The sequence below is a fragment of the Nicotiana tabacum genome, chromosome 1 (assembly GCF_000715075.1).
Source record: "Nicotiana tabacum cultivar K326 chromosome 1, ASM71507v2, whole genome shotgun sequence".
Lineage (NCBI taxonomy): Eukaryota > Viridiplantae > Streptophyta > Magnoliopsida > Solanales > Solanaceae > Nicotiana > Nicotiana tabacum.
Window position 1 is genome coordinate 24,551,951 of NC_134080.1, and position 21,443 is coordinate 24,573,393.

Here is a 21,443-nt window from a genome sequence, read left to right on the forward strand (position 1 = left end):
TTGCTGAATTCATAGAGATTATGGAGCTTTCCCAAACTGTGAAGACAAGATTGTATTGGGAAAAATTAAGTTTATATATGGAATTCATTATAAGATGACACGTCATGACACGTGGACCAGTTAAAAGAAGAACAAGTGATGAAGAATAATCAAAGAGGCACGAGCTTCAACAGGCACGGGCAGTCATTTAGATAAAAGGCAAGGAAGGCCGGTGCTCGAACTTCTTTATGACGGAAGAGAATGAATCTGATAGAAAATAAGGAATAGATACGAACTATTGGGCATTAAATACAGAAACGTTAAGGAATCTGTATTGAATCAAATATGATTGCTTATTGTAACGTTACATAAAATGTCATTAAATACCATTAATTGATAATAATGGTTAATTATGGAAGAAAAGAAACGTACCACTTGGAAATAACTATAAAAGGAGAAGATAGACCATTTGTAAGGACACGAAATATCACCGAAATATACTGATTTACCTTGTTTTCTTCTGTTCATCTGATTATTATCAAAGCCAATTTCTTTTATTCATTTTATATATTGATTATCAGTAACCCGAGTTCTTTTAAAATAAAGCTTTGACCGAAATTACTATTTTTGGTTAAACAAATTGGTTCCGTTACCGGGAATATGATAATCGTTTACTTTCTTAATCAATTCTTTCATCAAAACTTACCATGTCAAATAACAACGACAACAACCAAGATACTCAACATCAGTAGAATGATGCGGGTGATAGGACACCACTTCCCTCACCGCGTGATTCACAACGTCAGTTACGAGAAGGAATTCCAGATGGCTCTAAAACAAATAATTGGGTTGCAAACGAACAAGCACTTGATGATGCTTTAAAAAATCTCATTGCTCAACAAGTCAGCAATGCCCTCCGAGCTTTTACCAGCCAATTGCCAATTGCACCACCAACACCAACTCCGAATTAGAATACTTTGGAAACCCCACGTTCTGGGCTCGTTAACTCAGGAACTGGTGGAACTCCAAGCGAGTCTCGCGATGAAGAGCCAGGTAACATAGTTAATTCTGATTTACAAAATTTAGTTCTAACTTTGCAGAAGCAGCTCAAGGAGCAAAGGGACCGTATAGAGCAAATACCTGGGGTACCGCCTGTAATCAAATGTGATAAGGACTAGGGGTGTTCAAACCGAACCGAAACCGAAGCTTAATGGCTTATTGGTATCGGGTTAACGGTTTAACGGACGGGGAACGGATTGAAATTTTTTTATTAACGGCTTATCGGTTTGGGGGCGGATTATTCAATTTTCTTAACGGATAATCCGTTAACCCGTTAAGAATATATATATATATATATATATATATATATATATATATATATATATATATATATATATATATATATATGTGTGTGTGTGTGTGTGTGTGTGTGTGTGTGTGTGTGTGTGTGTATGTAAGCCAAGGAGTTTAAACGGGCAACTAACAACATGATGTAATCACAAATCATAATACCGTCAAATTGATATCAACTGTGCATTCTCATATTTGAAGCAATCATGTTATTAGTCAGCGCTTTATTTTTCAAATAGCAACTCTTTTGAAAGAAAGTGAAATTCAACAGAAGAAAATCTAATGGCGAGTTAAAGTATTTCTTATGGTTTTTCTGAGAATGGTGAAGTGGTCTTATGGTTAACAATAGAAAACATTGATATTGCAACCATTTTGGGTTTTCGAAAGGGGGTGGGTGTGAGGTTGAACTCTCTTCCTGCACTTCTCTACTATCCCTGATATTACGAATAGAAAGCTACAGAGTTTGATTCCCAAGATGGTCAGTGATGTCCCGTATAACTTGCATAATTCTTGATCTTTGAGCGAAAAAGTTAACTAAAGGAAACCCCATCTTCACCGTAGATCAAACCATCCATGCTATCATCTGAACCTTATTTGCAGAAGCCAACATATAGTGATACAAAAATTATGGAGATGAACAAGTATTTGCCATGTCGGAAATTCTTGCCGGTTAGCAATATCCTTTTAAATCAAGTTTCTAGTTAACAAAAATAATCACTAGCATGCCAATGTCTGAGGCTCGTGAATGTGTGTGTGTGTGTATATATATATATATAATTAATGCACGCAATATAGATTGAACTAAACTGATAACCGCCCGATAATAGCTAAACCGATACCAATCCGCCCGATATCTTATCGGGTGGCTAGCGGATTAATACATTTAAAAATCGATAACCGATAAGCCAAACCGTTAAGAGTAAATAACCGCCCAATCCGTCCGATAAGCAGCCTTACTCCCAATCTCGCAACGAACAAAAATAAAAAATAAATGAGACAATGTTTCGAAGTCCATACATTTGTTTTTTATGGGAACTGATTCAAAGCAAAGACAAACCAATTGGTTGCATTCACAACTGGTGTGAAGGGCAACGATTTAACCAAACAAGAAATCGAATCAGTGTTGGTCAAAAAATTTGGTGAAACACTCACCAAGGGTGCATTAACATGGTATTTCCTTTTACCCAAAAATTCTATAAATTCTTTTGCTGAGCTTACAGATTCTTTTATCAAAGCACATTCGGGAGATCAAAAAGTTGAAAAGAGAATGGAGGATATTTTCAAAATCAAGCAAGGAGATCCAGAGTTGCTTAGGGAGTTTGTGGATAGGTTCCAGCGTGAAAGAATGATGTTACCACGCATACCAGATAATTGGGCAGCTATGGCTTTTGCCAGTAACTTGAATGAGAAAAGTTCAGAAGCCACGAGACGACTCAAGGAAAGTCTGCGTGAATTTCCAGCAACAACCTGGAATGATGTTTACAATAGATACAACACGAAGCTGAGGATAGAAGAAGACATTATCTCCCGATCTCAGAAAGATGAGAAGGTGAGTTCGAGATGTTCAGAAAACGAAAAAAGGTCCGGTAAAAATAGGTACGAACCATATATGGGCCCAGCAGGAAAAGACTCACGATCAAAACAGGATAATTCAAGGTACGATCGTAGATCGAGAAATATAGAGTCGGGTTCGTCATCGAGATTTGGGAGCGATCGAAACTCACAGGAAATTTGAGATGATGATAGGAACTTGAAGGCAAGTTTTGGCGGTTACAATTTCAATGTCAGCACTTCAGAATTGGTAGCGGTGTTAAGAGGCGTGGGCGATAAGGTGCATTGGCCAAAAGAAATGAGATCAAATCCAAACAGGTGCAATCCTGATCACTGGTGCGAATTTCGCAACGATCATGGTCATAAAATGACAGATTGCACATTGCTACAAGGCGAAGTTGATCATCTATTAAAGAAAGGGTATCTCACTGAATTATTCAGTGAGAAAGGTAAGCAAGCATACATGAAGAACAGGCAGGAGCCCCCTAAACCTCCTTCTCCCAAAAGGACCGTTAATGTTATAAGCGGGGGCGAAGAAATCAATGGTGTAACATACACAGCAGCCAATAAAGTTTCCAAAGTCACAATTACCCACGAGAAGCGGGTGCAACATGTCTTAGAGGAAGAAAGCATTACATTTGATTATGCAGATGCGGATGGCGTGTTAACTTCACATAACGATGCACTCGTAATATCTCTACCTGTACATGATATTAATGTGAAACGAGTTTTGATTGATCCAGGTAGTTCCGTGAACATTATTCTGCTGAGAGTACTACATGAGATGCAAGCTGAAGATAAACTAGTACCAAAGGCGCATACTTTGTCTGGATTCGACAATTCCAGCGTTGTGACGAAAGGGAGATAACACTTACTACATTCACAGAAGGGGTTGTCAAAAATACAAAGTTTCAGGTGGTAGAGATGGAGATGACTTACAATATGATTATCGGGAGACCATGGATACACGAGAAGAATGTCGTTCCGTCTACCTTACATCAAGTTATTAAATTTCCATCACCATGGGGGATACGTCAAATCCATGGGGATCAACAGATATCCAGGAGCATCAACTCTGTAGCAGATTCAAATACGAGAAACGAAGAAAAATAGTAGTTACAGAATCCAGTTGAGGATACAACAACACAAGCCTAAACTGAACAAGAGCGAATAGATGTGGACTCAAGGCCCGATTCCATTCAAGAACCAGAGGAAAATGAAAATATCAAAAAAACAATTGAAGAATTGGAGGCTGTAGAGTTATTTACACAATGGCCTGAAAGGAAAGTTGATGTTCTAAATGTCAATACCACACAAGAAAGGGGGGGGGGGTGATTTGTGTGGTACCCAATTTTCGCTCTAGAAGAACCTGGTTCTTCTAGGTGTTCTAACTACTACTGTTTGCGGAATAAAAAGTACATAAAATAAAGAACACAGAGATTTTTATGTGTAAAACACCTGGCTCAAAAGGTGAAAAAACCACAACCTACTACTCAGTAGGATTTTCCCAAACTTTCACTAAAATTACTGAGCCAAAACAGCATTTACAAAAACTCTTTGTAAACCTAAGGATTAACTCTAATCCCTTGTAGCACACAGCCTCAACTGTTGCGATAACTTCAAGTTAGCTTATAACTTGAACACTCTAAGTACCTAATACAATTGCTTCTATGAAAGCTGAAAGGTAAAACTTTAAAGCACCTACTACAATTGAACTAGAATAAGAAAAAACACAATGGAACTGGTTCTTCTATCTCGTTCAAGTAGCTTCAGGAGTGCACGCTCAAATCTCACATAAATTGCTTGCAAAATCGCCTTGCTCTTTTGCTTTCAATTTAGTTTAACTTCTGCGTTCGTGCAATACCTGTAAAAGAGAACAACCAATGTCATTTAATAGGTTAGAAATCAGAGTTTGATTGGGACTCAATTTTTGATCTTCTATCGTAGTTGAGTCTTTGAAGATATCAAACTCTAACAGTCTCTTTATCCGGATTGTGTTCTCTTCATATAAGGAGACTTTCTCCCATTATCTAATATGCAACCTTTTTGATCAGATCAGGAGATATTGCTGCTTGATCAGTAGAACTTATCTCCTTCACGTGCATCTCACATGTGTAGGTTGATCATGACAGTGCTTCACAAGATGGACCTGGTCCATGACTGAGTTCATTTGTCATTCTTCAAAACATCACCTGTTCTTGGGCCAACAAATTCCCCTTTTTGATGATGATAAACTCTGTGCTTTTCACTGATCAAAAAACCTGTAAGAACTCAGCTTAACCATCAACACTAAACTTAGAAAATTTTCTTTTCATCAAGGACCAGGTTAATTAGGTTATAAATATCACTTATTTCAGAATAATGTGTAAAGCACAATATCTCTTCCCCCTTTTGGCAACATCTAAAAGTTGCATACACAGTGTGAATTTCAGATTTTAATAAGTACTCATGGCCACTAGGGCAACTGCAAGTGCAATCATCAGTAATCAAACAAACATATTTAAACTATCAAGGTCAGAATAGTCATTGAACAAGAGAAAATAACAGTTGTCATTGAGAGAGATATGTTGTCACTAACAATCCACAAAAAGAAAGAAAAACATCCAAACCATGAGCAAAAAATAGAAAAATCCCTAATCTGGGTCACTGGGAGGTACTAGAACTAGTTCAGGAGACAGAAACTAGGAGTCCTAAGGCTTGGAGGAACTGAAGGGTTGAGTTTGGAGAAGATTCAGCATGTTCTGAAGAATTCCATCATTCTTTTCCTTTTCTTTTGCAAGCTTAATTCTAAGACCATCCATCTCCGCTTCCACTTCAACCACACGAGCCTTGAGCCTAGCAATTTCAACATCCTTAGCTGCACATTCCTGAACCAAAGTCCTAACCTTGTTATTGATGGGTGTCCTCAAGGATGAACTAGGTTCAACTGGGATGGCATTGACTGGATAGTCACAAGCAAGAAGAGTTTTGATGCCAAAGTGTTCTTTGCTCGAGGTCATTTCCCATTTCTTCAGAGGCACATTGAGCCTGTCCAGAACTGTGGTTAGTATGAAGCCATATGGGGTAGTATGAGCCTTGGAACTATTTATGACCTTGTCTAGCAGTTTGACTATGACGGCATGCCAGTTGATTTGCTTTCCTTTCTCCAGGTATTCCATAAGAACCAGATCCATGTAGTTGGCAGTGTGCCTTCTATCCTATCTTGGCAATAAGCACTTGTTGACAAACTCAAACACCACCTTGTGCTGAGGCCTCATCTCACTTTTCTGCACAACTCTGGCTTCATTCACATTCTCTAAATCACAGAACCTTTTGGTGATTTCAAGGGCAGTGCCAGGCATGGCTACCTTTTTCTAGTATAGTCATCAAACCCTTCAGAGGGTATGTCCAGAATCTCTCCCATTTTCACAGCAACAAACTACACTTGAACTCCCTTCACCTAGCTACTGACAACTCCATCCTTAACAGCAGCATTTGCCATAAATTTAATCAACTCATTCCTAGCTAGCCTACCTTCCATCTGAAGGACTATGCCCTTCCATCCCTGAGCAGCCAAAGAGTCTACCAATCTCATCATCCCTGGTTCCACCAGGTCCTTGAACAATCTACCTTTTTAAGATTTTTCTTCTACCAAAAATGGCAAGCTTATCATGTTCCTTCTCAGATTCATCTTCTTCTTCTTCTTCACTCCAATCATCATCATCAGAAACTTTGGTTTATTTAGCTTTCACTGCAGATCTTGTCCTCTTGGCTAGTGTGGGTTCAGCAGCTACATGCATAGAGGAGGACTTCTTGGAGGAAGTCTTGGGTTTCCTAGTCTTGGGTGTAGGAACCTCCATTGTTGTACCCCTCTCTTGATGAACCAGTTCCATCTCTTCTTCCTCAACAGCCTCTGAGGATTCTGCAACCTTTCCCTTTCCCTTATCCTTTTTTCTTTTTCTTGCTTTCTTCTAAAGCCTTTTGGAGATCAGCTTCACTCTGTTTTACCCTGCTTCTTGTAGCTCTACCCCTAGTCACTAAAGAGGTAGTAGGTGTTGGGGATGAGGTTTTTCTTTTCTTGGATGGCTTGGGAACATTTGGGGTTTTTGGTGTAGTAGCTTTGCGTTTCTTTGGGTCATAACTTGCCCCTACCCTTTTCAGTAGGTCAGCCAAGGTTTCTTCAGTAGATGAAACAGGTTCATCTCTTTGTTTGCTTAGATGAACCAACCCCTCAACTGCTTCCCCAGAACCACTTTCCCCTGACTTCATGCCACTCTCCTCTAACCTATCTTGTGCAACCCCACATATAGCAAGAACTTCTCCCTTACCTTTTCCCCTCTCTTCACCACATGCACCCTCTCTCTCTTTTTCTTTTTCAGACTTATTTTTACCTCCACTCCTACTCATTCAGGCAACTCAACATCCCTAATGGGTCCAACCAGAACAAACCTAGTTTCTAAGTTTTCAACCACAGAAGAACTTACATCAGAAGGAGATTCTTGAGTCTTTTCAGAGCCAGAAGACCCATGTCCATCTCCCTCAGTCGCGGATTGAAAGGATTCAGACTCAGAGCTAGAATCAGACTTTGGAGCTGGGCTTTCTTTCACTTGGCTAGCTTTCAACCTTTCACTTAAAACCTTTCTCAGAGCCCCAGATGCTACAGTTTTTCGAGCAAGTATTTTCTTCCTTCGAAACCTAGGTTTTGGAGATGCACTGGGTGGAGTAGATGAGGATGAATTTGAGGGAGATGGTGGTGGAGGAGTGCCAGGATGATCTTGTGGGTTAGACATGATTCTTCGTTTCTTGAGAGAATTTGGGAATTTTGGAGAAGAGGGCAATTAGAATTGAAGATGAATTTTTGACGGTTTTAGAATTATGAAGAAGACTGGAGATGTGTTGTGTATTTAAACCGAATTAGACATTAAGTAACTAACGACAACTTTTTCAGGGGTCAAATAGAAGTCTAATCAAACTGAAATTCCAGAATTTTAATGATAGATTTGGCTTCCCTAGATATTAGGCAAAAATCACGGTTTAGAGTTCTAGATGGACGGAACTGGTTCAATGCTCAACGGATAGAATTTTCTAGGAATTTGACAAGTATATGACTTCTTCTCATGATTGAATTATTAATCTTTCTAATTGTGCAGAGTACAGAAAACATATCTGAGCTTTCATATGAACTCATACTGATGAACCAGGTTCTTTATATAGAACTCTCTTGAACATGCTTCAAATGCCATAATAGAGAAAATGTTGTAAGAGATCAGTGAGTCATATATACACATGTAACAGGAGTATACTAATTAAAGTATGAAGCTGAGTAAGAATTAATCTAGATATTTACACAGGTTCAGAATTCCTAGCCAAATTTTTTTTTCATTTTTTTTCATTGTGCATTCTGAGCTGGACCTATTAGGTGATCTTAATCATCCCTAATTCCAACCTGTTCCTTTTAAAGTTTTCTCTACTCAGTGCTTTAGTGAAGATATCAGCAATTTGCTTATCAGTAGCACAGAATTCTGTGGAGATCAATCATTTCTCATAGTTATCTCTTACGAAGTGGTGTCTAACATCTATGTGCTTAGTCCTCTTATGATGAACAGGGTTCTTTGTCATACTTATAACACTAGTGTTATCATAGAATATAGGAATGCAACCAACTTCAATGCCAAAATCTACTAGCTGTTGTTTGATCCATCATAATTGAGCACAACAAGATGCAACAACAACATATTCAGCCTCAGTAGTGGATAAGGCCACTGAATTTTGCTTTTTAGTGGCCCAGATACAAGACATGAACCAAGAAAGTGAGCCATACCTGAGGTGCTCTTCCTATCCACTAGGAAACCTGCATAATCAACATCAACATATCCTACTAGATTGAAGTTACTACCTTTAGGATACCAAAGACACAAATCAGTGGTGCCTTTCAAATATCTTAGTATCCTCTTAACAGTAGTCAAGTGAGACTCTTTTGGATTTGCTTGAAAACGAGCACAAAGCCCTACACTGAAAACAATGTCAGGTCTGCTAGCAGTAAGATACAAGAGTGAACCAATCATACCCCTATATAACTTTTGATCAACTGATGAACCAGGTTCATCAATGTCTAATTTAGTGGCAGTTGCAATGGGTGTGTTTATTTCTTTTGATTCTTCCATTTTAAACTTTTTGATAAGCTCTTTTGCATACTTCTGTTGTTGGATCATGGTTCCATTAGGACTTTGTTTGATCTACAAGCCTAAGAAGAAATTAAGCCCACCCATCATACTCATTTCAAATTTACTCCCCATTAATTTTGCAAAGTCCTTACTTAGCTTATTAGTGGTGGCCCCAAAGATTATGTCATCAACATATATTTGTACCACAAGGAGATCCTTATCTTTTTCCCTTAAGAATAAGGTACTGTCAATTTTACCTCTTTTGTAACCATGCTCCAGTAGGAATTTGGATAGTCATTCATACCATGCTCTTGGGGCCTGCTTGAGTCCATAGAGAGCCTTTTCTAACTTGTACACATGCTCAGAATATTCTTTGCTCTCAAACCCTGGAGGTTGTTTTATAAACACTTCTTCTTTCAGGTAGCCATTCAGGAAGGCACTTTTGATATCCATCTAATGAAGAGTTAATTTCATGTGTGCTGCAAAGGCTATGAGAAGTCTGATTGCCTCTAGTCTTGTAACTGGAGCAAAAGTCTCATCATAATCTATGCCCTCATGTTGGCTGTAACCTTGGACCACCAGTCTTGCCTTATTTCTGGTAACTATTCCATCTTCATCAAGTTTGTTTCTGAAGACCCATTTTGTACCAATAACTGATCTGTCCTTGGGTCTTGGAACTAGATGCCAAACTTGACTTCTCTCAAACTGATTGAGTTCATCTTGCATTGCATTTACCCAATCTGTATTTTGCAAAGCCTCAACAACATTTTAGGTTCAATAAGAGATAAAAAGGCATCAAAAGCACACATATTCTTTAATTGTGAACTAGTTTTGACTCCAGATGTTGGATCAGTGATAATGTTCTCAATAGGATGAGAACTTTGATACTTGTGAGGTTTCACAACCAACTGGTTTCTGCTAGATATTTCTCCCATGTTCTGTTGCTGAGGAACAGGGTCATGAACAGGTTCTTTTAGGGGATTTATTTCAATTCCTCTTTGGTCAGTTCCCCCTGTCAGGTTTCCCTGGATGGAAGAACCTGTTCCATCACATGTTCCTTCTTTTGGTGCCACTTTGACTTGTGCTGAGGCTTCAGTCAAATCCTTTACCAATCTAATGGCTTTATCTTCATGTTCCTGTCTCTCAGAAATAATGTTAATTTCATCAAATACTACATGTACATTTTCTTTTACACACAAAGTTCTTTTATTGAACACTTTATATGCTTTGCTATGTGAAGAATATCCCAAGAATACTCCCTCATCACTTCTGGATCAAACTTAACTAGGGAGTCTTTTCCATTATTGTGCATAAAGCACTTGCATCCAAATGCTCTAAGATGGGATATATTTGATTTTCTCCCTTTAAGTAACTCATAGGGAGTCTTCTCTACAAGAGGTCTAGTCATGCATCTATTGATAATATAACATGCAGTGTTTACAGCATCTGCCTAGAAGATATGGGGCAGTTTACCAGAAAGAAACATAGTCCTAGCCATGTCTTCAAGAGTCCTGTTCTTTCTTTCAACTACTCCATTTTGTTGATGGGTCCTAGGGGCAGAGAAGTTATGAACTATACCATTTTCATCACAAAATTCAGCAAACTTAGCATTTTCAAATTTAGTTCCATGATCAGACCTGATTGATGCAAGTTGATTTCCTAATTGTTTCTGAGTTTTTCTAACAAAGGCAGTGAACATGTCAAATGCTTCATCTTTAGATGTTAGAAATAGTACCCAGGTAAATCTATAATAATCATCAACAAGTACCATTATATATTTCTTTCCTCCTCTGCGCATGGTTCTCATTGGACCACAGAGATTCATATGGACCAGTTCCAACGACTTGGTTGTACTTACCATTTTCTTGCTTTTGAAAGATGATCTTACCTGCTTCCCCCTTGCACAGGCCTCACAAACTTTGTCTTCTTTGAACTTGATGTTGGTAACCCTATCACCAAGTCCTTAGAAACCAATTTGTTTAGCTGATTCAGACTAACATGACCAAGTCTTTTGTGCCATAGGAGGGGATCATTATCCAACACACTTAGGCAGGTTAGTTCATTTTTTGAGAGAGTAGACAAATCTACAATGTAAATATTGTTAACTCTTTTTCCCTGCAAAACAATCTTGTCAGTGGTAAGGTTAATCACAAAGCATTTAGTAGAGGTGAATGCTACAAGGTTACTTCTGTCACATAGTTGTGACACACTGATCAAGCTGTATTTCAAGCCATCTATCAAGTAGACATTCTCAATGGAGTGAGAGTATATCTTACCTACTTTTCCAACCCCAATGATCTCACCTTTCTTCCCATTTCCAAAGAAGACATTGCCTCCCCTTAAGTCCTCAAGTTAAAGGAACTGGTTCTTGTTTCCAGTCATATGTTTTGAGCAGCCACTATCCACGTACCATATTTGGCTGCTTCCCTTCACTTGGACCCGTAAAAAGAAATCAGGGATTAGTCTTAGGAACCCAAACTAGTTTGGGTCCCTTTCTATGGGCAAAGAGATAAATCAGATTTCTTCTAGCCCACCCATGCATCCTATTTTTTTCTTGAACAAAAGTTTTATTCTTTTGACTGGCCTTTTCTTTTGCATTACATTCATTTTTGTAATGGCCAGTCTTGCCACAGTGTGTGCAAATTTTGTTCTCAGGAAGAGTGAGGTACTTGCTTTTAGGATCCCACTTAGGTGATAGAGTCCCATAGCCAAGTCCTCTATTGTTGCTACTGTGATGTTCTTGTAGCCAACAGAGTGCATCAGAAGCCTTGTTCCATTTGCAAGTTCTGTCTAGTTCATGTTTTACCTTCCCTAGATCTTCTTTTAATACTCTTATCTACTCATCTTTCCTGTACAGCTCATCCTTCATTTTTCCTAAGTTTTCTTCTAGGGTGAGATGAGTGTGATCAGCTTTCTTCTTTCCTGTTCCTAGTTTCAGTTTTAAGTTCTCAGACCTAAGTTCTAGGACACTAGTGTCAAGTTCAAGAACCTGGTTCTTCAACTCAGTATTTTCACTTTCACTCTCATTAGCCCTAGACTCTAGATTTTTGCACTTGGCTTTTAGGATCATACATTCCCTAGACAGCTCTTCCTTCTCATTGTTAATTATCTCAAACTCATCAATGAAGTTTAGCAGTAGCCCAGACAACCTTTCCTTAGACAGGAATTTAATCTTGTCTTTGAGATAAAAAATACTTACCTCTTGTTCATCATCTGATTCTCCGATGTCCATAAGTGCTTGTTCATCTCCAGCTTCATCTTCTGAGTCCTCATCTGATGTTTCTCCCCAGGCAGCAACTATAGCCTTTGTTGATCCTTTGTTCCTTTTTGGTTGAACCTGTTCTTTCTTCTTGTTCCTTCGTTCAGCCCTTTCCTTCTTCCACTCAATTTCCCATTGAGGGCAATTCTTGATCATGTGATTAGTCTTACCACACTTGTAGCAACCCTTATTAGTCTGTTTCTCAGGAGCCCTAGGTTTGTTGAAGGTTGTACCTCTTGAAGAACCCTTTCCTCTCATCAAGTACTTTTTGAAATCTCTTGCGATCATAGCCATTTCATCATCCTCCAGATCTGAACCTTCAGCAATTCTGAGAGCCAGACTTCTTTCCTTCTTTGGTGCATCCATTTTCATGGTTTGCCTTCTCAGTTCATAGGCAGTAAGGTTTCTAATTAGTTCATCCAGCTTGAGGGTAGAAATGTTCTTTGATTCCTGAATAGCAATGATTTTTCTTTCCCAAGAGACTAGCAGAACCCTTGTCAAAATCTTCTCAACTTTGTCTTCTTCAAGAATAATCCTTCCAAGAGACATAAGTTCATTTGTCAGTATGGTGAACCTTGTATACATCTCTTGGATGGTTTCTCCTTCCTTCATGGTGAAATTCTCATACTGAGAATACAGTAGTGTTCCTCTGGACCTCTTCACTTGAGGTGTTCCTTCATGAGCCACTTGCAAAGTGTCCCAGATTTCCTTAGCAGTGGTACAACTTTGAATTCTACTGTACTCATCTGGACTTAGTCCACACACATGCCATTTCTTGGCCTTGTCATTCTTCTCCCACTTCTTTAGGTCTTTAGCAGTGCAGTCAGCTCTTGTCTTTGGCACATCCACTCCTTCAGCATTCTTCTTAGTAGTTGCTAGAGGACCATCAGTGACTATGTCCCAGAGTTCATAGTCTTCTCCTATGATGTGATCTCTCATCTTGTTCTTCCACCAAGAATAGTACTGACCATTGAAAAGTGGAGGCATAGCAGTGGATTGCCCTTCCCAATTCCTAAGTGGTGCACTCATGTTAATATTTTCCTAAGGTGTTAGCCTCTTCAAGGATAACCCTCTCTAATACCAATTGATGTTCTAAACATCAATACCCCACAAGAAGGGGGCATGATTTGTGTGGTACCCAATTTTCGCTCAGAAGAACCTGGTTCTTTTAAGTGTTCTAACTACTACTATTTGTGGAATAAAAAGTACATAAAATAAAGAACACAGATATTTTTACGTGAAAAACACCTGGCTCAAAAGGTGAAAAAACCACGACCTACTACTTAGTAGGATTTTCCCAAACTTCCACTAAAATCACTGAGCCAAAACAGCATTTACAAAAACTCTTTGTAAACCTAAGGATTAACTCTAATCCCTTGTAGCACACAGCCTTAACTGTTGCGACAACTTCAAGTTAGCTTATAACTTGAACACTTAAAGTACCTAATACAATTGCTTCTATGAAAGCTGAAAGGTACAACTTCAAACCACCTACTACAATTGAACTAGAATAAGAAAAAACACAATGGAACTAGTTCTTCTATCTCGTTCAAGTAGCTTCAGGAGTGCACACTCAAATCTCACATAAATTGCTTGCAAAATCGCCTTGCTCTTTTGCTTTCAATTTAGTTTAACTTCTGCGTTCGTGCAATACCTGTAAAAGAGAACAATCACTGTCATTTAATAGGTTAGAATTCAAAGTTTGATTGGGACTCAATTTCTAATCTTCTATCGTAATTGAGCCCTTGAAGATATCAAACTTTAACAGTCTCTTTATCCGGATTATGTTCTCTTCATATAAGGAGATTTTCTCCCCTTATCCAATATGCAACCTTTTCGATCCGATCAGGAGATATTGTTGCTTGATCAGTAGGACTTATCTCCTTCACGTGCATCTCACATGTGTAGGTTGATCATGACAGTGCTTCACAAGATGGACTTGGTCCATGACTGAGTTGATTTGTCATTCTTCAAAACTTCACCTGTTCTTGGGCCAACAAAAGTCTACGTTGGGGCTAACCTAAGCCACGATATGAAAGGTAAGTTGATTAAGTTTTTGAAAACTAACGTGGATTTTTTTGCTTGGTCCCATTCTGAAATGACAGGAATACCACCGGAAGTAATGACTCACAAGTTAAATGAAGACCCATCATATCCACCTGTCAAACAAAAGAAGAGAAAGCAAGGGACTTTTAAAATCATGTGATTCAAGATGAGGTCCAAAAATTACTAAAAATTGGGTCTATCCGTGAGGTAAAGTATCCTAATTGGTTAGCTAATACTGTTGTAGTACCGAAAAAGAATGGTAAATGACTAGTTTGTGTATATTACACAGACCTTAATAAAGCTTGTCCTAAAGATTCTTTTCCATTACCACATATAAATCAACTAATTGATGCTACTGCATGACATGAGTTGATAAGCTTTTTAGATGCGTATTCAGGGTACAACCAGATCAAAATGGATCCCCTAGATGAAGAAAAAACTTCATTTATAATAGACATGGGGACTTACTGTTATAAAGTAATGCCTTTTGGTCTCAAAATGCTAGTGCAACGTATCAAAGATTGGTAACCAAAATGTTCCAAGAACATTTAGAAAAATCTATGGAGGTATGCATAGATGATATGCTCTTCAAAACTCAACATTCAGGGGACCATATATCGCACTTGTCTGACACGTTTCAGATCTTGCAAAAATTCAATATGAAACTAAATCCTGAGAAATGTGCATTCGGCGTTTCATCAGGTAAGTTTTTGGGTTTTCTTGTTTCTAACCGTGGTATTGAAGTAAATCCCTTGCAGATTAAGGCCATTGAAGAAATTCCTGACATGCTTACGAGTAAAAAAGAAGTGCAAAGGTTGACGGGAAGAATTGCAGTCTTAGGGAGATTTATTTCCAAATCATCAGAAAAGTGTTTTAAATTCTTTTCAGCTCTTAAAAAGCAAGATCAGTTCGAATGGACTGAGGAGTGTCAACAAGCACTCAAAAACTTGAAGACATACCTGTCAAATCCGCTGTTGCTCGCAAAACCAAAGGTTGGTGAAAAATTGCTCGTTTATCTTGTTGTTTCTGAAGTAGCAGTAAGTGCTATTTTAGTTTGTGAAGACCGAGGTAAACAATCTCTAATTTATTATGTCAGCAAGTCATTATTAGATGTGGAGACACGGTATCCTCAATTAAAAAAGCTTGCACTTGCACTAATCATGGCATCTAGAAAACTAAGGCCTTATTTTCAATGTCACCCTATTGCCGTAGTAACTGCTTATCCATTACGCAATATATTACACAAGCATGAGTTGTCAAGTAGGTTAGCCAAATGGGCTATAGAATTAAGCAAATATGACCATCACATACCAGCCTAGAACCGCGATAAAATCCCAAGTGTTAGCAGATTTTATTGTTGATTTTAGCCAAGGAATGCAATTAGAAGCTGAAAAAGAATTACAGGTGTTCAACGGATCTAATCTAGGAATTTGGACCTTATTTACTGATGGCTCATCTAATGTAAAGGGGGCAGGCTTAGGAATTGTTTTGGTACCACCTACGGGTGAAACCATTCGACAAGCCATTAAATGTCATTCTATAACTAACAATGACATAGAGTATGAAGCTGTGATTGCAGGTTTAGAACTGGCACTAGAACTCGGCATTAATCAGATTATAATCAAAACCGATTCGCAGCATTTGGGGACTTATACAGACAGGGAAGCACGAATGCAACAGTATTTAGAGAAGGTACAGGATTTGATTAGGCAATTTCAAACCTGGAAGGTCACGCAGATACCAAGAGATGAAAATGTCGAGGCAGATGCCCTAGCCAATCTTGCATCTGCGACAGATGTGGAAAGCAATGAAAATGCTTCCGTAATTCATTTGTTTCATTCAGTACTCGATCCAGACAAAAATGAGGTAAATTTTAATAACTTAACCTGGGATTGGAGGAACGAGATTGTTGCTTTTTTGCAGTATGGTACAGTCCCTGAAGACAAGAAAAAGCTGACGCGCTTCGAAAAAAGGCTGGTCGATATTGTTTAAAACAAGGCAATGTTAATCGAAAAATGTTCGGTGGTCCCTTAGCAAGATGCCTCGGGCCTTCTCAGACGGAATATGTAATGAGAGAAATACACGAGGGGCATTGTGGGTGTAGACATGTGATTTTTGACCGTCCCCAATATTTTTTATATTTTAGCATGTAAATATTTAATTTAGGCCTAATAGCGTTATTTTAATTAATTTTGACTCTTTTACTTTATTTTATTACAAGAAAATAAAAATTACAAAACATAGTTTTATTAATGTTTGGTAGTCATTTTTAATCTTGAAAAATACCAAAAAATAGTTTTGTTTTAACGGTCAGTCTTTATTTTAATAATTATTTTTACTTAAGTAGGCTAATTAATATTTTTGATAATATTTCTATATGGATAGATTTTTAGTTAATTAAGCTAATTTTAAGCATAGCTAGTCATAAAGGCCCAAGTTTCTAGCCCATTCCTTAAGCCCAATACCCAATACCCATCAAGCTAACCCTAGGGACCCTTCTAGACTCTTCTTGGGAACAAAAAATAAATAAAAAGACCCTAAGGACCTAAGAGCAAAAAATAACCTAAAACCTAGACCTATACAATATAGGTAACGCCTAAAATCAAAGGGGAGGGACACAAAAATACATCTAGGGACCTAAATTAGACCTAGACCCTAGGATATACAGATCAGCCGCTTTTCAACAAATATAAGACCCCCCCCCCCCTCGAATCATCTTTTTCACAAACCCCCGCCCCTTGACTTCATTCTTCATCATCAGCCATCTTCGACCAAAAGCACCCCACCCTCATCGTCTCTCTCTTCTTTTTCAAAGGACCAGCAACGCCATTAGCAGCAGAACCGGCGAACCAGAAGACCCCACGCCTCACCCCTTTGTTCCGTTATTGCCTCACCGGCGAGTGGCTGGAAACCGGTAACACCCCTTCATCTTCAACCTCCCTGAACCAGCGCTGCAAATTACCACTGCTTAGCCCCAAAAAATCAGTCATTCCTCACCCTCTTCACACTTAATTAAACCTTAATTAATCTTCTGATTTTGGTTTTTCATATTTGATTTCAGTTTGTTTTTAGTTTGATTTAATTCAAAAATCAGGAAAAAAGAGATTCAGTCTTGTTTTGACCGTTCGTTTGTGGAAACTGATTGAGAGGCCGTGGAGTTCGGAGTTTCGACCGCTGTTCAGTCCGATTGAGTTCATGATTAGGGTATTGAAGTGAGGTTTTGTGGTTCCAACTGAGTGTTATTGTTGTCTTGAGGCTGATTGTATTCGTGGTTCTATTCTGTTGGTGTAACTATTGGAACTCTCTTTAAAGGAAAGCACATTTCAGGTTCATCTTTTCCCTTATCGTTTCTTCCTTTAGTATTGATTTATGCTCGAAAGAGGTATTCGATGCTCTGCTTGGTTGCTTTGATACATTGAAATGCATTTGAGGCGCTGCCATTATTTTCCTTCTATTTTGTTGGGTTTGACACAAATTCTACTTCTCTACTTCTGGATTGGAGTTTTCTTTTAGAATTGTTGTTGAGCTGAAGGTTTGCGTAAAAGAAATAGCTACTGGGTTTCGAATCTACATTGAGTTGACATTGAAATTAATATAGTTCAGATTCTATGTTAATGTTTGAATGCTTAATTCGTTGTTCTAGTTGGAATAATATTCATGTTTTGATCAAGTATATCGTTCTCTGTTGTTTGGATTAGAATTTGGTTTGTGATCCATATATTGTTGGCTTAAGGAGGATTCTTGTGATTCTGGATTGAAGTTGGATATTTTTTTTTGGTTGTTGTTTTACTGCTTTTGAGCTGTGATGGTTGTTATTGAAGTTTGGTGGCATGGATATAAACTTGTGAAAGGTATTTCTTTTTGAGACGTTTGGAATCTTGCTGATGTAAAGATTCGAAAGCACAATTAGACAATCAGGGACAGCTTCCATTTCGAATTTTTTGAGATTCTTTAAGGTTTTCCGGTGTCAATTCAGAGTGTACGTTCGCATAACTTCAAATAAACTTCCTTAATAATAAAATTGGTTTTCATAGGCTACTAATAGCCCAGGGTGTGCCATCCACGATTTAATCATACATGGCCCTCATATAAATTTCTTATGACTTAGATATTAAAAATGAACTTCATAGAAAAGCCTTTAGGCGCGTTAATTAAATAAAGTGTCATAGCTACGGGTATGGTTCCCGTGACGTAGTTGTGACACACAATTTCCAAATTCGGGGGTGCATTTCGTGTGACCCGATCTTAATTTCCAACAAGGTTAAATAGAATGTGTCGTGAATCACGGGTGCATTTCATGTAGCGTGATTTGCGATACGTTTTAAATAACCTTGGAATAATTCCCTAAATAAATAAAAGCGGTTTTAAAGTTAAAATGCACATAGGTTTCAAAGATGTTTTAAAATCAAATAAATAGGCCAATAATAACAGTTGAGCGACCGTGCTAAAACCATGGAACCCGGGAATGCCTAACAACTTCTCCCGGGTTAACAGAATTCCTTACTCGGATTTCTGTGTTCGCGGACTGTAAATAGAGTCAATCTTCCTCGATTCAGGATTTTAAATGGGTGACTTGGGACACCATAAATTCTCCCAAGTGGCGACCCTGAACCATAAATAAATAATCTCGTTTCGATTGTCACTTAAATTGAAAAAACTCCCTTATACCCCTTACGGGTGTAGGAAAAAGGAGGTGTGACAGCTCTGGCGACTCTGCTGGGGACAAGAACCCAGAATCTCTAGTTCAGCGTTCAAGAATTTGAGCTTAGAATAATTGTTATATTTGGCTTTATTTATTGTCTGATTTTATCTACATGTTTGGGCCTAATGTGCTAAATATTGCTTTTTACTGTTTTGATATTATCTGAACTGTATATATAAATTGCTACGAAACCCCTCTCTTCTATATTTCGAGGAGTGCACGCTGGCGTGACTTCTTTCTGTTAGTGTCATATCCCAATTTAGAACGAGGTTCGGACAAGTTGCAAAGCCGGATGATCTTTTGGTTACCGGTACGCTGCCCCCTCTCGGCTCGAGTTGTCCGCTCGGGTAAGCCAGGTCTAGAACAATACACCATGGTTTTAAACTTAGAATAACTCAGCCTCATGCCGGAGCCCTAGTAGGAACGCTTGTTTGCATCACGTGCATTTGACTTTGGGGACTTAACACAGGGGTTGGGTCCATCTAGGACAGGTGTACCCAAAATAACAGACCATCTTGATGCATCCTATGTGCTACATGTTGCATTTCTTCAAGGGTAAAAGGGTCATTTAGCGGATCAATGATAGTTGAGGGCAAATGAAAAAAGAAAAAAAATGAGAAAGAAAAGAGGTTGAAGTATAAAAATGAAGCAAGTGGGGCCCAGTTATAATTTTCTTGCACACCTTTTCAAAAAGAAAAAACCAAAAAATTGAAAATGAAGAAAATCCAAAAAGAGTTTACATGTTTCATCAGTTTTCAAAAAGACAAACATATTTTTCTCTAAATTAGTTTTTTTTTATTCTCGCCCATATCCAATCTGCCCGAACTATGCATACCTGATTCTCGTCTTTCGGGCCGTGATACGTAGGAAACCCACATAGGGTCCGGTCTTCCTAGTAAATCTTAGGTTTTCGGCTTTGCGGGGTCTTAGCCAAATTTTGCACTTCTAGCCATCTTTTTGCCAAATAAGTTATTTTGCAAAAATAACCTCAATCATGTCTTGCATGTGTCTAACAAGGAGTGTTATTATGTCACATAGTGTTGGTTAAAGTTTTCTCATACAGGTGTGGGTCTATTTACCAGAGTTTGAGCATGACAGACACCCCGGGACCATCCAGTCAGGATCGCTCATCTAGGAGTTGCTTAATGTCGAGTTGTTTTTATTTTATGTCATCTTTTACCTTCTAGTTTTGTACAGTAATGTCGAGTCTTTTGTTATGTTATTTCCTATTTTGTATTTGAAAAAAAAAGGTGTAATAAATCAAAAATCCAAAAAAAAAAAAGAGATTTTGCATTTTTATATTTCTGTTAGATGTTTTCTTTAGAATACTAACTCTAAAAGTTCAAAAATCTTTTGTGGTTTTTCATTTACGAAATTAATATCTAGAACTCAAAATAAAAATTGCTTTTATATTTCCTTTCGTATATTAGGACTAAAAATTCAAAAAAAGAGAATTTTTGTTTTTTAGTACCTCTTTAAAGGTTTTCTCTAAGATATTAATTCAAAAAATCCAAAAAAGATTTTCTTTTGAGGTTCTTCTTTGCGAAATTAATGAAAAATGAATAGAAAAAAAAACTCTTTTATTTTTACTAAAACTCTAGGACATTGTACATAGAAGAAAAAGAAAACAACATACTTTATCTTTGATTTATTTTCAGAGTTTCTCCCTTAGGTAATCAAATTGTAATCCAAAAAACCATTTTTTTAATCTTTTTCATTTCTTGGTTCGAAATCTTTCTTGCTCGTATAAGATTGAGTTTAGAATAGGATATAGAACATTAAGTCTAGAAAATTCAACAAAAAAAAAGGGTTTGCTTCTTTTATTTCTCTTTTCTCATCAGAGTAGTCATTAAGGTAAAAAAAGAAAAGGAAAAGAAAAGAAATGAGAATGTTAGTTTGTTTACTTTATTCTCGATCTTCCAGAACTACGCAAGATCTGATTCATGCAGCGTCATGAGACGTAGGCAACCTACATAGGGTTCGATCGAATTATTTTTTATTTATTAAAAGAAAAAAAGGAGATGAAATCATGGGATGTGAGAAATGAGAGGGATGAAAAAAGCGATAATCAGAAAAAAAAAAAGGAAGGAAAATGAGCGAGCTAAGAAGTGCGAGCAAAGAAAAGAAAAGAGAAGATTCAAATGGACAAATTGGGATGATTCCAAGTGACCTTATGACCCTCGAAGTCATTCTTGAACCGTTAATTGTTGCTAGGTGCATTGCACAAAATGTGATATTTTTAGCTGTTAAATGCCCTAACGCTAACATGATGACTTCATTTTGTTCCTCTTTGTTATCCTCATTATAGCAGAAGGGTGGTTGGTTTGTGGTTCTTAAGGTAACTCGTCCATACAACACAAGGTCAAAGGGCAAGGTAGCCATGGCTAGCAAAAACTTGGGCATAAGAGTTGTT